We start from the raw sequence: 15773 nt of genomic DNA on the forward strand, positions 1-15773 counted from the left end.
TCTTCATTTACCAGCCTAGTAAATTTACATCTTATTACAAAAACAAGTGTAACCATATTGTTTTATATTATCTTTACTAATTGCAGACAAAATATTGCCTCATAGAAAGGGTCTTCAAAAATAAAAAGGGAAAAAAGGAAAGATTTGAATTAACAATGTTTACTTTTTTTATATTTAAGCATATTTTTCTAGAGAACATGAGGGTGCTTAAAAAACTGTTTCCTTAAATATCTTGCTTCCTCTACCTTTTGTATCATTTCATTACCCATAGTCTGCTAAGCAATGGTAAAAATTAAGAGGAGCCTCTGATCTAGAAAGACCCACTGCAAATGATGATTTACAGTATTTACTACCCTTGAGATGCTAACACATATTGAATGTAAAGTGGCTTCCGAATTTCTTTACATAGAAATAAATGGTAGATTCCAGGTACTTAATTATTGTTTGTAATCATATCAGGTTATTATATTCCAGTTTATGCTCCAAAGTAGAGAGTGTTTGATTGAAAGATGGGAATGATTGCCTTTTTTTTTTTTTTTTTTTGAAAGTAGTGCTGTTCCCTCTAGATCTAGGTGGTGTTCTATCTCGACATGCACACCAGGTGGTGAGACGTTGTTTTTAAAAGTTAGTGCCTACAGTTGACCTATGGGTCCAAAAACTGTACATAATCAAAATTCCTCATGGAAATCCCTTCCATCGACCATAAGCTGTATTTTGTACACAACATTGTTTAAAAATACCATCTCTCAATGTTTTCTTAAGGATTTGAACAAATGCTGCTCTTTGGTTGTGCTCCAGATGAAGCACATGGCCATTTAGGTAGGTACATGCTGAATAAATATACAAATGCAAGAAAGATCAAAGCTCTATATTCAGGAGCTAATCAGAATATAGCAATTTTAAGTACAGCTTTTGAAAAACTGAATGTGCTTAAGGGTCAAAATGTAACAAGTTAATATTTATTGCCTGATAAAGGACATTTTCAAGTAAAAGTGGCCTTTTTTTCCTCTGAGTTCATGGCAGGAGAGAACACAGTCGGTACTACTGGCAGTTTGGTGCCCCTGCCTTGGGTCATGAGAAGGCACCGGCAGTTTTACTCTCCGTCGTTTTTGCACCATCAGTACGAACATCAAAACTGTGAAAATAGCAAATAACATCTAACTATTAATCACAAAATAATTTTGATATTGTAGGCCTCCTGAAAGGGTCTTGGAGATGCCCTGGGGGTTGTGGAATAGTCTGAGAACTCTAACATTTAGTCAACGCTTAAACAAACTATGGAATATTAATAGCCAAAAAAAGGTGAGAATTCTTTTCTCAAAATGGCAAAATATCTCCAAATTTTATCGAGAATATTTATATAATGAATATTTACATAGAAATGTAATCGATCTAATATATCCCAATTTTAAATCACTTTTATTTTTGTCTTTTATCTCACTCCTTATTTGTCCTTTTTCCAGGACAATGCCAATTTTATAGCTTTGCCGAGTTACTTTTTAAATTTTTCCTCAAAATAGCTTTCTCCTAATTGGGTGACTAAGTCATTAATACAGTACTTTAAAGAGAAATAAATTTATGCAATACCAGCTATCATAAACTTTAAAGACTTGCAGTCCTTTTAAGTTTTTGTTGATTTTAAAAACTTATACAATGATGATTTATATAGTGATTAATAGTGATTTAATTTTCGTTTACATCACAATGCCTTATTTTTAAATTCCTGGTAACAAAAAATGCAAACAGGTCTTATTTAGAAAGCAGAAAAGCAAATCTTTCCTTTACTAGAAAAGTTTTTGCTAAAAAATGTTTTCTGGGAAATGTAACATACTTTAATTAAAGACTTTCATGCCACTCTTTTTGATGTCTCTCAAATTCATCCTTTTCTTTCCTGCCTGAACTGTACTTTGAAAAAATTGAGAGAAAATTTTAGATTTCTCTCTTTTTTAAGATTTTACTCATTTATTTGAGAGAGAGTGTGTGTGAGTGACAGAGAGAGCACAGAGGGAAATGGAGAGGGAGACACAGCCTCCCCACCGAGCAGGGAGCCCGACCTGAGGCTCGATCTCAGGACCCTGAGATTGCTTCCCAAGCTGAAGGCAGATGCTTAACCGACTGAGCCACCCAGGTGCCCCTGGATTTTCATCTCTTTATTTCTCATTTTCTTGTGTTACTTGCCAGGGCTTTACCTAGGCTACTGTATGTAGTAAGTGCTAACTAAAACCTTATGGACAGCAGTTTATTAGATGCCTAAGACACCTTTAAGATTTAAAAACAATGTTTGGGAAGTAGAATATCATTGGATTCATAGTACATATAAAAGAGAATAGGTCTTGAAAGCTAATAATGCAAAAAACAACCAAAAAAAGAAAAAAATAGATCGACACAAGCTCCTAATGTGTAGCTCCCTTTTCTGTCCTAATTGACAGAAAAAGCCTACAAATCAAGCCAAAATCGAGCAGGTCAGAAGAACCAGAGGAAAAGCATAAGCTGAGAATAACTACCATCCTAGATCTTTGTAGAAAATTCTACACGCTAAGGATGTCAACATGAATGTGTCTAGTTTATGAAAAAGAACATCTAAGAACAAAGGCTGCATACATTAAAAAAGAGAAATAAAATTACTATAAAAGACTGAGTCCGGTAAATGATCTATGTAAGTTAAGAAACTTCGATGAAATAGTTGAAAACCTATCAGCTAGAACGACAGTTTTATTCTTTATCATATGTAAAGCAGAGTCTATGCTTGACTTCGGTTCTATGCTGAAATGAAAAAGAAAATAAGATAAAAAAGGAGGAGGGAAGGAAAAACCCGCTGCCTCTAAATCAATTAATTGAACACAAATTGAATCACCTCTTACAAGTTAATCAGAAACATGGCCATGTGCAGAAATGGCCTGTCTTCCATCTCAACTCAAGTTCAAACTGTTCCCTGTAGGTCTGACATTATTTTCACACATTTGACAATTAATCTTACACATCAAGAGGAAATGTGATTATTTGTGAATCCCTATTTGGGAAGAAAAAATATTATGAGAAAACTTGGAGATCAGTAAGATTGTGAGCATCACCATATAAAAAACTAGTCGGTCCTTTTTTTTTTGTCTCTTATTTTTGATATCTCCATTAAATAGATGGACATAAATATTTTCTTTATCTGTACATGTCTTTCAAACGTGGTCACGTTGGTGGAAAACAAAAGGAATGTCGTAGCCTCATGGTGGGGTGGCACAAATGCACCAACCCGTACTTGAAGTATTAAACAATATTATAATACTGGTCTTTGAAACCAAAATAAATGTCTTATTTATTAAGCGTCGGGAAAACCTCTTCAGCTTCTGTTCAAATACGTTACACATTTGAATAATGCCAGTCTCTGTAGGATTGATATTGGACTATGAATATTTGACCTAGAATGTCATTAACAACTTATACATTTTAAAATCACGTTTTGAAATGCGGCAAAACTAAGATTGTAGTGAATTTAATTTCAAAGTCATGCTAGCCCTCCTTTTATGCTGTATGTGGTAATCCTTGATTTTTTGCACTGATGCTAAATGTTAATGAACAGAGCCACCGTGTACCATTTCACCTGGAGCAATGAAAACATTAAAATCTCTTTAGAAGCCTGAATAAAACTTTATTTTATAAATATAATCCATGTTAAAGCTCCACCGTCTCGCTGTACTTTTGAAATAAGGGCACATGGAAAATATGGAAGCGTTTCCTTTGAGATGGCTAACTAAAGCTACAAAATGAGCACTGCACGGCATTTCCAAGGAACACGGTTCAAAAGTTGTACGATTACTACTAAGGTTGTTTTATTCTCTACCACATTTGGAACAGGAAGTCTGTGTTGTTCTTGAAGAATTCTGAAAAGCAATGTCACAGTCTGATGACCTCTTCTCCTCATTAAAACGTTCCCAAAGACAGCGCTCTGCATGATGTTTTGTAGCTTCAGCAGCCATGAACTAATTTGTACCTCTTATTTTGATCATGCACTGGTGAAAGCACCAAACAATATTTTTCTTTAAACACAGAGAGGTCTTTCAACAGCTCAGCATGCACTTCTACCCTCTTTTTAATCTTGGAGCACCTATTTATTTGCTCTTTTCACCACTAAATCTTCTTTGCTCCTTTCTGCCCCCTGCAAAGCGGCTAGTTAAAAATCTTCAGTGTTTTTTCTTCATAGGCTTAAACCATTAAAAGGGTATTACCATAAAAACAGAGATGAGGGCTTATAGATATAGCACGGGGGGGGGGGGGGGGCGGAATTTGCATTTCTAATTTTTAATCCAATTAAACTAAAATAATATTTATTTAGTTACTGCCTTTCTATAATGTGCACGATCACTAAAACTAACATGAAAAAAATGGCTTTAGAAAATTAGTTTTTAGGGTTCTCTGCAAAGGCTGATTGGTTCCTCACAGTAAATAAAGGAAGGCTTTACCTAAAGCTCATTAGTATGTATGTGACTTGTTTATTTTGCATACCCGTACACTTTCTTTGGTTCGGTTACAGCAGTCTTTTCTATATGTTTCTCCATATATTCCTGTATCTTGCAATTACCGTATGCATCGCAGGGAGCTGTGGTTAAGCCATGCATTTAATTTACTCAGGAAAAAAAAGCGGGGATGGAGAGACCCAAATTAAATGATGTTGTTAAAGGACGCAAATTTAGCAGCAGCAGTATTTTTGAGCTTTATTAATGAAAACAAGTCCAAATAACTTAATAATTCAAATTATTGTCTTAAAAAGTATATTAATTTGAGTAACATAAAACTCAAATATGCAAAACTGCTAACAACTGAATAAATTATAGCAGAGTTCATCAAGCCAGCGGTTTGGCTGTAAATAGAGCATGCTGCTAGGATTACAGATCTAGTGGAGGCAAAATCTACAATTATATACTGATAAATGGATTCTTTTTTCATCATGAAAGATTTATTCCTTCAAATGTAATTACTGAACACATTGGATTTCTCTTAAACATATCAAAGATAATAATGTAAACCTTTCACTATTAATGAATCATAGCATATTTCCAAACTCAATAGACGTTTGAATATTAATATTAAGTTATTTAAAATGTTGACTCATTGACGTTCAGGTTTTCAAATATCAATTTATTCTTGAGTACTGTTTTACATAAATATGCGATTCATCCGAATAGTTTTTCAAATTGTTTATAAAACTAAACATTTGTATGAAAATAAATGAAATACTAAAAAAAAGTATTGTTTCCAATGATATGGTCAACATTTAATTTTAGTGACATTTAAAAAATAATTTTGTTCAACTAAAATTAATCGGATCAATGTTATCAGAATAATTTTTGTGAGTTTTTAAGTCACCACACCTAATTAATTGATCCCTCTCTCTATTCCAGATTGCTTCCTAATGAATATTTTTCATTGCGGTATCCATGCCAGTGGCAAACTGGAATGTGTATGTTGTTAATTCCAGGCACTATTTCTCCAAATTTAATCAATTTTGCTGTTTAGAATTATTTTATACATTTGTCTTTGGCTAACTTAATCTTAAAACTTACATGTCCTGTTGTGTCTCTGCTGTGTCGTAAGCATTTTTTTCATAAATATGTAATTCATAGTGACCAGCAATTGTCATGAACTGTCTTGATGATCTTCTCCCTCCAAGATAAAAGACTCACCAAGGTGTTTTGTCTTTTAAAATAATTTTTAAGAGATCTTCTGAGATATTCAATGTATAGTTGTATTTATGTTTCTGGGTTTCTGGGTTTAAGAGGTTCAGTTTGAGACTTTGGGAATGCCTACCCACAGGCTTCACAATCCTCAGGGGAAATAAACACACACAGCACCAGCTCTTGGGGTGGGGTGGGGGGCTTTCCCTAGCTTGGTCAAGGGACGCTTTTAAGCTTTGTGTAATAAAGCCAGAGACCTGAATATCCACATAGGTCATGTCACAGACCCTCTGGTGAGTTTGAGCCTTTATTTGTTTGACTCTTAACTTTCTCACCTTTAAATTGAGCTTAGTAATATTTTTCTGCAGGGTTACTAAGCTGATTAGAAATGATGTATGTAAAGGATATGGTAACTGTAGATGCTAACCGGTAGGTGCTAGCTGTTGACATTTGGGCTGGGTTCCCCCAAACATTAAGAAATGTACTCGAATTGCATCAACAGTGGGATCTACTAGGAGGATGTCAGAATGAATGGCAAGAAACTTGGATTCTTTCCTCAGGTCACAAGTCTCCCACCTTCCTGAGCATCATTGAACAAACTCTGAACTAAATAACTAGGACATTTTTATGAGCAGTCGGTTTAGATGATAGTTGTGAAAACCCTCTCACAAGTGTCAAACAGTATAAAAAGCGAACATAATACTATACAAATAGGGTTTTAGATTTTCAGGCTAGAAACAAACAAACATTTGTTTAACCCCTCACCTTACTTGTGAAAGAAGAGATTCAGACAGGTTTTCCCATGATTACATCACTAGCCAAATACAATATCCATTTGTTCTATGTAAATCTACCTCTCCAAGGTTGATAGTGAGATATATCTCCCTCTACGTGCTGGATGTATTGAATTAAAATCCAACAAGTCAAGCAAGATGGGCCATTATATGTAGAATGAGTTCAAAACAGCACAGTTAAAATCAGATTTAAAACATATATGACATTTTATTTTCAGAGAAAATATACTGATTTTCGTACGGGAGGGAAATACCATGTGATTTTTTTTTTTAAAGCATAACGTTTTCTGAAAGTTAGGATCCCACCTGGGCGCAGTTTCGTGTTCCATTCTGAGTTTTGTCCACTAGATGTCTCCAGTACGTCATAGAGAAGCTCTGATCTCAGATGGGGCCTTGTTAGAATCTGCATCTACTGTTTCTTTTTGAAGTGAGTTCCTGAGATACCTCGTCAAATGATTTTTATTCCTGCATTCATTTCATCCTCAAAATTAACAAGCTACTAATCTACAGAGAAATGTAATCATTTAAAGTTTTTTTTTTTTGTCTGAGACAGAGTATAACTTTGCCAATTTAAGAAGCAATTAAAGAACATGTATATCTTCCTTCTGAAATGCGTTTAAGAAATCAAAGACCTGAAACAAGTTCAAAATCCTCAGAGAAAAAGTTCAGAGCCTTGAAAAGGAGGATTCTTAACACAACTTTTAATTGTATTGCTTTCAAAGAGTGAATAGCATTTACAACAAAATAGTTCAGGAAACTTTGGTAGCAGCAGGAGCCTTGTTTAATTTGGACTTTAATAAATTAAAGAAAAAAAGCAAAAGCCTGAACAGTCACCCAAAGCGTCCCCTCCTAACTCACACAAAAACCTCCGTAACAAAGGCTACGAGACTGAAATACAATAATAATTGCAACGTGGGGATGTTCAATTAGAACTAGGCTTGCAAAAAATGCTCTTTTTACCCCCCCAAAAGCCCAGTGAGCCCATATTACAGGAGGCTTCTGCCTCTGACTGAAACATAACACCCTCTGGGGCTGCTGTGGCAGATTGCTGCACTGGAGGGCCGAGAATCTACTCTTCTAAAGCAATTCAATAAGGATTCCTACAAGGTGTCTCAAAATGGAAGCACTCAGGCAGCGTGTTCCTGCCTCGCAGGGCAAGAGGTAAAAAGTTCAGCCTGTGAAGTGGAGCAGTTTCTGCCCCGGAGCAAGAGAGAAAAAAAGTACAAGAGCGTTCTGATGAATTATCTCTTACTCAGAGCTAACACGGGCTTCCCAGGAACAATGGCCAAGTATAACCAGAGTTGACAGCCTCCATTCTCTGCCCAGCACTCCATCCTGCACAGTGTCGGAACAATGGGCCCTTCTCACCGCTTCCCAGCCCGTCCCCAGCCTTTCAACAAACCTTCATTCAAGAGCCACTTCTTGATCGTGCTTTCTTTGATTAAAGCTCACCTCTCATCCCTTTAGTATTTTATTGTTATTATTTATGGAGTACGCTGAGAATGGAGGTAACGTCCAAAAAAAAGTCAAAACCATGGAGCCCTGAATGCATTTCATTAATGATCAAGGGTAGGAAAGTCAACCGAATCATAAGAAAACAATTTAGGGATAAACTATGGGATCCTGGGAAGAACTACCATGGTAGTTACACCGCACATCATATTTGTGCCTTGCAAAAACAGGTTTATAGAGGAGTGGGAGCTTGAACTAAATCGAAAGAATTCAAGGAACAAAGAAGGGAGGAAAAGGAGAGACCAGAGGAGAAATCACCAAGTGAGAGAACATAGATACAAAAATGACCATCACAGAGGCAGAAAACAGAGAAGCGAGCTGGACTGGGCACCCAGAGACACTTGAACAGAAACAGACATATGTCCAATGGGCTGGACCGTAGAGGTTCCGGTTTAAAAAGCAAAAGGGAGCCATTATAGTGTCTTATGCTAGTGTCTTACGTTCTAGAAATACAGTCAGCAAATTAGATTGCTAAGACAGGGGTGGGAAAGTTTACCAAGGGACGTGAAGCACTGTCGGGAAACACATTAAAACAATCTGGGCTTTTGGTCATAAGGGCCAAGACCAAGGGATGGGTTGTTGAATATAGAAAAAAAGGCAAATCTGAGAAAGAAAGCTTGAGGGAAAAAAAGAGATCTATTAAATAAAAGTATGACGTAGACAGGAAGAAAACCTACTCTTGGTTTAAATCCTACAATTTAACGTTCTTCACCAAAGAGTTGAGCCGATTTAATCTGTATTTTCTGTTTAGCGTTGCAGAGAATGAGCAACACATTCAGTATATGTGCCCTAGGTTAGTAACTTCATCCCATAAGGAGACATTTTATGTCCCAAAACACTATCATCTCAGCATCTTTGAGAAAGGCTAGAATGAGGAGTATATCCCCCCGAAATGACCTGAATTTCTGTAGAAGATATCTTTTATAAAATTTCAAGGTATTATATCATTTAGAAGAATAATAACTAAAGAATATATACACAATATAAATGAAGCAATGACACGTTGGCAGTGTACTACGGTGGCATACAACTACTATTTTATTTTAGTCAATTAGTCAATTAGTATTTGAAATGTTTTGCCTAAAAGGATAGGGTAATCCACACACCCAGGCTTGGAGGCAAAATGATATGCCAGGTGAAAGCCATTCTTCAATTTCTCTCTTGCCATTTCTGACCTTCACCAGACTCTCCACACTCTGGAGGCCACAGCGGTACAGTCTTTTCATCTTTCAACACATGCTTATGGGGCAGCCCTAACACGCTAGCACCATGCTATCCACGAGAGAATGTTGAACATGACACAATCTGTGCCCTCAGAGTATTTGAATCTAGTGTCCTTTCTGGGCTGTCATCAAATTTCCCCCACAACCCAGATATCAGCCACTTATTTATAAAACAATTATTCTTAATAAAGTACCAAGCCCTGTAGGACACTTGGAAAAACAAGCAAGCAAACAAGCACCTCTCTTACATGGTCAATCCACTGTGGAAATTTATAATAAATAAAGTGTAACAATACCTTAGGAGAAGGATTTATATTAAATGCTGATTAAGGAAGTGCTGTAGGAGTTGTTCAGGAGTTTACCGGAAGGATATGTCGGTTAGGCAGGATGTGGCTAGAAAAAATAAAAATTAACAGGCTAATTGCTATTTCCAAACTTAAATTCCTTGAGTAGTTTTCAATATCTAGAGCCATGAAAGGGAGCTGGAGCAGTTCAAACCATTATAATTTCATCCTTATGTTAATGTAATGAATAAAAAACTTTCATGGGGATCCCTCCATATTTTAATAAGTTTTAGGAGCTAAGTAAAAAAAAAAAAAAAAAAAGTTTCTGTAACAACATTCCCCTGCAACAAGCTATTGAGCTCCTCAAGTTATGACCAATCTCTTTAATGATCATCTAAATGAACAAGTTCACTAGCCTAAAAACACGTTCAGTACAACTGGACAAAAGATACAAGAGACAAAGAGAGTCTCTGTGTATATATACATGTGTATTTAGAGTGTTTTGCTTTATTGATTTTGCTTTATTTTTTTAAGATTATTTATTTATGAGAGAGAGCACAGAGCTAGTGAGAGAGAACCCGAATGGGGGGTGGGTGGGTGCAGAGGGAGAGGGAGAAGCAGGCCCCTGGCTGAGCAAGGAGCTTGACGTAGGACTCTGTCCCAGGGTCCTGGGATCATGACCTGAGCCAAAGGCAGACGTTTAACCTGACTGAGCCACCCAGGTACCACCCCTTGCTTTGTTTTTCTTTCAGTCAGATCCCTCAGAGAAGTATTAGCATCCAAGGACTACACAAGCACCAGGGAAATCAAACACGGTTGGGTTGATTACTTGTCACAACCAGGGAGACCATATCCCATGAGGAACTACAGAGCACCTCGGTTCAAGGGTGCTGCAGGGAGCTGGTTATAGGAGCTGGGATTGTATTAGGTGATTTTTAGGGAGGATACGAAGAACCATCCCAGCACCAGGTAGGATGTTATCAGAAAGCGTAAGTAATCCAGTGGTAGGATACCAATTTTCTAGGCATCAGGAAAAACACAGTGAGTCTAAAGCTATAATTGGTAAACAGGCAGCAGTCACTCCTGCCAGCCAGGAGAGGAAGGTGCTCGCTCATTTTCGTGATTTTGTGCTGGGTTTTGTCCTTGTCTTTCTATTGTGATCAGAGGGTTTAGGGAAAGCAGAACACCATGCCAGCGACCAGCTGACCAACGTCAGAGTTGCTCTTTCTCTTTCTCAAGTACAATCTTCTGCAATGAAGACTGTCCATACTGCAAGAAAAATGTAAATCTTCAGAAAGAATTCTTCACAACCCATTATCAATGAGAATCTGCTATGAATTCTGTTGGTCTCTGGGAATGTTTGCTTTAGCAGTAAACTGGGAAAGCTGGAAACAAAAGGTAAGGATCATATTGGAAGTGGTGGATTTCTAAGAATACTGGTAAGACTAGAAGTAGTGATACCTTTTAGGGAACCCCCTCCCCATTTTTCTGATTGTGCTTCCACACTTTGCTGGGCCCTATCAGCTACAATTACACTACCTGACCCTGTGCCACAATGAAGTGGACAGGAGTGGACACTTGATCCCAGCTGGACCAATCAGATCTCCCCACCCAGAAACTTGGAACTGGGATTTTGAAGAAGCCAAATAAATGCTGCGTGCAGCTTGAATGGTCTTAGGTTAACCCAGGAGCTCTGTAGATGCTATTTTTTTATGTGGCTTAGGATTGCAGGAGGCCCGGCAATGGAGAGAGGATGAGTCAGAACTACAGAGAGAAGCAGAGATGCAAACAGAAGGAGGGTCCTCACAATTTTCTCTTCCTGAGGTCCAGCTCCATTCCTACCCTCAAGTTCCCTGTCTCTTTATAATACATTTTCTATTTTCATTAAAATCAGCTCAAACATATGTCTATAATTTAGATAAATAAAGCCCCTCTTAACTAAGAATAACAGATAATTTAATGCCAAGTATAAGGGCAGCACAGACCACTGACTGTCACCCAGTATTTGTTCTTTTCTCTTTTTTTTTTTTCTTTTATAAAATCTCCCCTGGATTTTAGCTGGGTCCATGGCTATGAAGTGAAAGACTAAATTCCCCAGGTTCCTTTGCAGCTAGCTGTAGAGATATGACTGAGTTCAGCCTCATGGGAGATGAGTGGATGTGATGCATGTAACTTTATGGCTATCTCTTTTAGATAAGCACCTGCCCTGAACTAGCTTCTTTTCTCACATGGTGACCACTGCAACAACTGCCTTGGACGAGAAACAGAAATAAATTTCTGATGACCAAGCCAACCCACCAACCAAGGTACTTCGTTGACCTTTAGGAGAAAACCAGTCTCCACCAATGGATAGAGAGGTTGCCATAACAGACCTCCAGAGAAAACTCTGAGCTAGCTGAGCAGAGGATATATGAGGTAGTAATTCTCATTTCCCAATGAAAAGCTGACTGTCCATGTAATGTGACACTGAAGTAGTTGGTTAAATTCCCACATGCAGTCTCTGAATTCAAATGACATTCTCACCAAAGGTGACAATGTTTTAGGAGAATCCTTTTCTGAGTGTGAGAATTTCAAAACCTGAAGGCTCCTCTTTATGATAATCAATGAAGAACAACATGAAAGAGAAAAAAATATCAGTCTAGAGTTGCCCAGCTGGAAGCAGACACAGAAAACATGTTTAATGAACTGAAATTGCTGAAGTCTAAATCAAGAAATGAATCGATGTCTTGCCAAATTGAAACGTGTACATCACCCCTTGCTGTGTACGTTCTTGATGCTTCTGTTAGGGAACTGTGCGATCTTGACCATTGAAATGAGATCTGGGAGTAGTCAGAGAAGTGGGGAAACCCACCTTCCACATTCTTCCAACATATTATCTCTGTCTCTACCCTTCCTACAAACATATCACAATGCCTCTAATTATAAACTTTCACAGAGGATTCTGGAGAAGGACAAAGCCCAGAGAAAACTAGGGATGAAGGACTCTGAGACACTCTTCCGTACCCTGGTATTTTGTAGACATTTTCTGATTCACTGATAAGGTCAACACCTCAGCACAAAAAACTTCATGAATACCATTCATGGGGGTATTCGGATGACTAAATTTGGGTCTACTGGCCCCAATGGCCCAGTGGTTGGGAGCCGCCTTTGGCCCGGGGTATGATCCTGGAGACCCGAGATCGAGTCCCATGTTGGGCTCCCTGCATGGAGCCTGCTTCTCCCTCTGTCTGTGTCTCTGCCTCTCTCTCTCTTTCTGTGTCTGTCTTGAAAAAATAAATAAAATCTTAATAAATAAATAAATAAATAAATAAATAAATAAATAAATAAATAAATAAATTTGGGTCTGCTAAAGGCATGAAGAAAAAGTTATGAGGCTTTAGCAAATGTAATCATGTTAAATGAAATTGGCAAGCAATCTACCAAAATTTATAGGACTGTGTGATGATGATGTGATGTCAGGTTGGCTAAGCTATGGTGTTCAGTCATTTGTTCAAACATCAGTCTAGATGTCTCTATGAGGGTACATTATTTTTTTTATTTTTTTTTATTTTTTATGATAGTCACAGAGAGAGAGAGAGAGAGAGAGAGGCAGAGACACAGGCAGAGGGAGAAGCAGGCTCCATGCACCGGGAGCCCGACGTGGGATTCGATCCCAGGTCTCCAGGATCGCGCCCTGGGCCAAAGGCAGGCGCCAAACCGCTGCGCCACCCAGGGATCCCTATGAGGGTACATTTTAGATGTGATTAGAATGTAAATCAGTAGACTTTGAGTAAAGCAGATTGTCTCCATAATGCAGGTGGGCTTCATCTAATTAAAGGCCTGAAAAGAAAAGATAGGTTTCCCTAAAGAAGATCCAATTCTGCCTGAGTTTCCTATCTGGTGTCCTATTCTGCAGAGTTCGGACTCAGGACTGCAGCATCAACTCTTAGTGTCCAGCCTGCGGGCACACCCTGCTGATTTCAGACTCACCAGCCCCCACAGTCATGTAAGCTGGTTCCTAAAAAATCAATCTCCTCTCTCTTTCTCTGGAAGAATTTGACTAATATAGGGGCACCTGGGTGGCTCAGTGGTTGAGGATCTGCCTTGGGCTCAGGGCATGATCCTAGGGTCCTGGGATTGAGTCCTGCATCGGGCTCCCTGCAGGGAACCTGCTTCTCCCTCTGTCTATGTCTCTACCTCTCTCTGTGTGTCTCTCATGAATAAATAAATAAAATCTTAAAAAAAAATGTTTTTGACTAATATAGATTGTATGCAATCCTGGCCAACTGTAGCAAAAAAGTAAAAATAAATACAAATAAAACTGTATTCTAATATCACCCTAGGGGTGCTTGAGCAGCTCAGTCAGTTGAGCATCCAACTCCTGGTTTTCGGCTCAGGTCACCACCTCCGGGTCATGAGACAGAGACCCACCCACGTCAGACTCTGCTCTCAGCAGGGAGTGTGCTCCGGAGTCTCTCTCTCCCTCTCTCTTTGCCCCTCCCCCGACTGGTGCTCACTTTCTCTCTCTCTTTCAAATAAATAAATACATCTTAATAATAATAATCACCCTGGTGTGCCTGGGTGGTGCAGTGGTTCAGTGTCTGCCTTCGGCCCAGGACGTGATCCCGGGGTCCAGGGATCGAGTCCCACATTGGGCTCCCTGCAGGGAGCCTGCTTCTCCCTCTGCCTGTGTCTCTGCCCCTTTCTATGTCTCTCATGAATAGATAAATAAAATCTTTTAAAAAATAATAATAATAATGATAATAATCACTCCAACTTTTTTCTCTGATGTTAGGAAATTCTTGATGCTTATTCTTTCACAACAGTAAATTGTCCAAATAACTTCAGACTATTCTTCTTCTTTCCCTGGAAACTTAACAGGCCTAAATCCCTTCTCCCTAGGCTCTTAACCTTCCAAAGTGCCATTCACCTTATCCTGTAATCAAATCTATACTAAGGGGAAAACAGGCTGATATCTATAAATCCCATCCTCCCCCTGAGCTATCCGAAGACTAGGACTCCTGCTTTTGCTCTCTGATTATGAAATGGCTAAAACAGTCATCTCTGAGCCGCAGCTAAAGAGAGGAGGAAATCATCTGGTCAAAAGGGGCCTGGCAGCACCCATCAAATCACACCACAGAGGCCACTTCCTTTTCTGCACACATCTAGAGGATCATAATTGCTAGACTCCTATCCAGCAAATGACCTGAGCTCAATGAATTACAGGCAATTCTTAGAAACCAAAGTATTTCCAATCAGAAATACCAAGACTCAGAAGCCAAAAATAAAATTTTGATTTGTTAAAGGACCCAGGAGCTCTAATTAGGTACCATATAGTTTCACTTCCAGAAATACTTTCAGGAAACAAAATTACTTTGGATTAATTTAGATCCAGATGATAAATTGAATCCATACCAAAATAATGAAGGATAGTTGGAAGGAAGGCAGGTAGGGAGAAGCCTTAACTGCCCACCCACCCCTACCGTGCCGCCATCCACCCTTAAAGGAAACTACCCTTAAAAGGATTTTACACCACCCTAGAAGGAGTCTTCCATCCTTTCCCATGTGAACAACTACCTGATAGGTAGATGAGAGCATGGACAGAAACCTGATTGGGTGACAGGCACAAGGAAGGTTAATCAGATTAAAAGAGCCTGGCAACAGTCTCATAAAAATCCCTAGACTTAAACACTCCTCTGGCAACCCCCTCAGGTCCCCTCCCTCTTCAGGAGTTTTGTACTATTGCTCAAAAAACTTAACTATCACTCAATAAACTTTGCTTTGCTGCCCACCACTCTTCATCTGATCTACTCTCATTCTTCGAAGTGGCGTGACCAAGAACCATGGGCACAGAAGGAAAAGAAATGTTTGAGACACAAACAGATCTGAATTCCTTATTCACATTTTCCCAGAAATACCCATGACAAATTACTAAAACGAGGTAATACTAGAGCAGGCAATTTCTCAGGCTGCTTACAAAATAAAAGGTAGATTAAAGTGATCCAAGGTTGGTAGTAAATATAAGTTTTTGACAAAAATGAGACAAATTCACTTTAACATGTTCCTCAAAAAATTCTCAGTTAATGCTTCAACACTGGCTCATAGTGACAAATCACCAAACACTGAAGGGTTAAGGAACTATTAAGTGAGAGTCAAGATATAAATCAGGAAACTGCCAAGTAACTTTTTCAAATGGTCTCTCTTTTATAATCATAAGAAGCCTGCAAAATTAGTTTACTTGATAAACTTAAGTAACTTAAAAAGACTTGTGAAGTACAATGGTAGAAGAAGAGATCATGGAAAATAACCAGAGAGATT

At 38.4% G+C, this 15773-nt stretch overlaps 1 protein-coding gene across 19 annotated transcripts in view; it reads right to left on the reverse strand.

Annotated features, from left to right (window-relative positions):
* TFEC (transcription factor EC) overlaps positions 1 to 15773 on the reverse strand; it is a 221330-nt gene that overhangs the window by 150217 nt on the left and 55340 nt on the right. For 17 of the 19 annotated variants that reach the window (XM_025464730.3, XM_025464727.3, XM_049093837.1 and 14 more), the window contains one exon: positions 9489 to 9585. The exons of the other annotated variants lie outside the window; for them this stretch is intronic. The gene's annotated coding sequence lies outside the window, so the exon portion shown is untranslated. The remainder of the gene's footprint in view (positions 1 to 9488; positions 9586 to 15773) is intronic. 19 annotated transcript variants of the gene reach the window in all.

Source organism: Canis lupus, chromosome 14 (genome assembly GCF_003254725.2).
Source record: "Canis lupus dingo isolate Sandy chromosome 14, ASM325472v2, whole genome shotgun sequence".
Classification (NCBI taxonomy): Eukaryota; Metazoa; Chordata; class Mammalia; order Carnivora; family Canidae; genus Canis; species Canis lupus.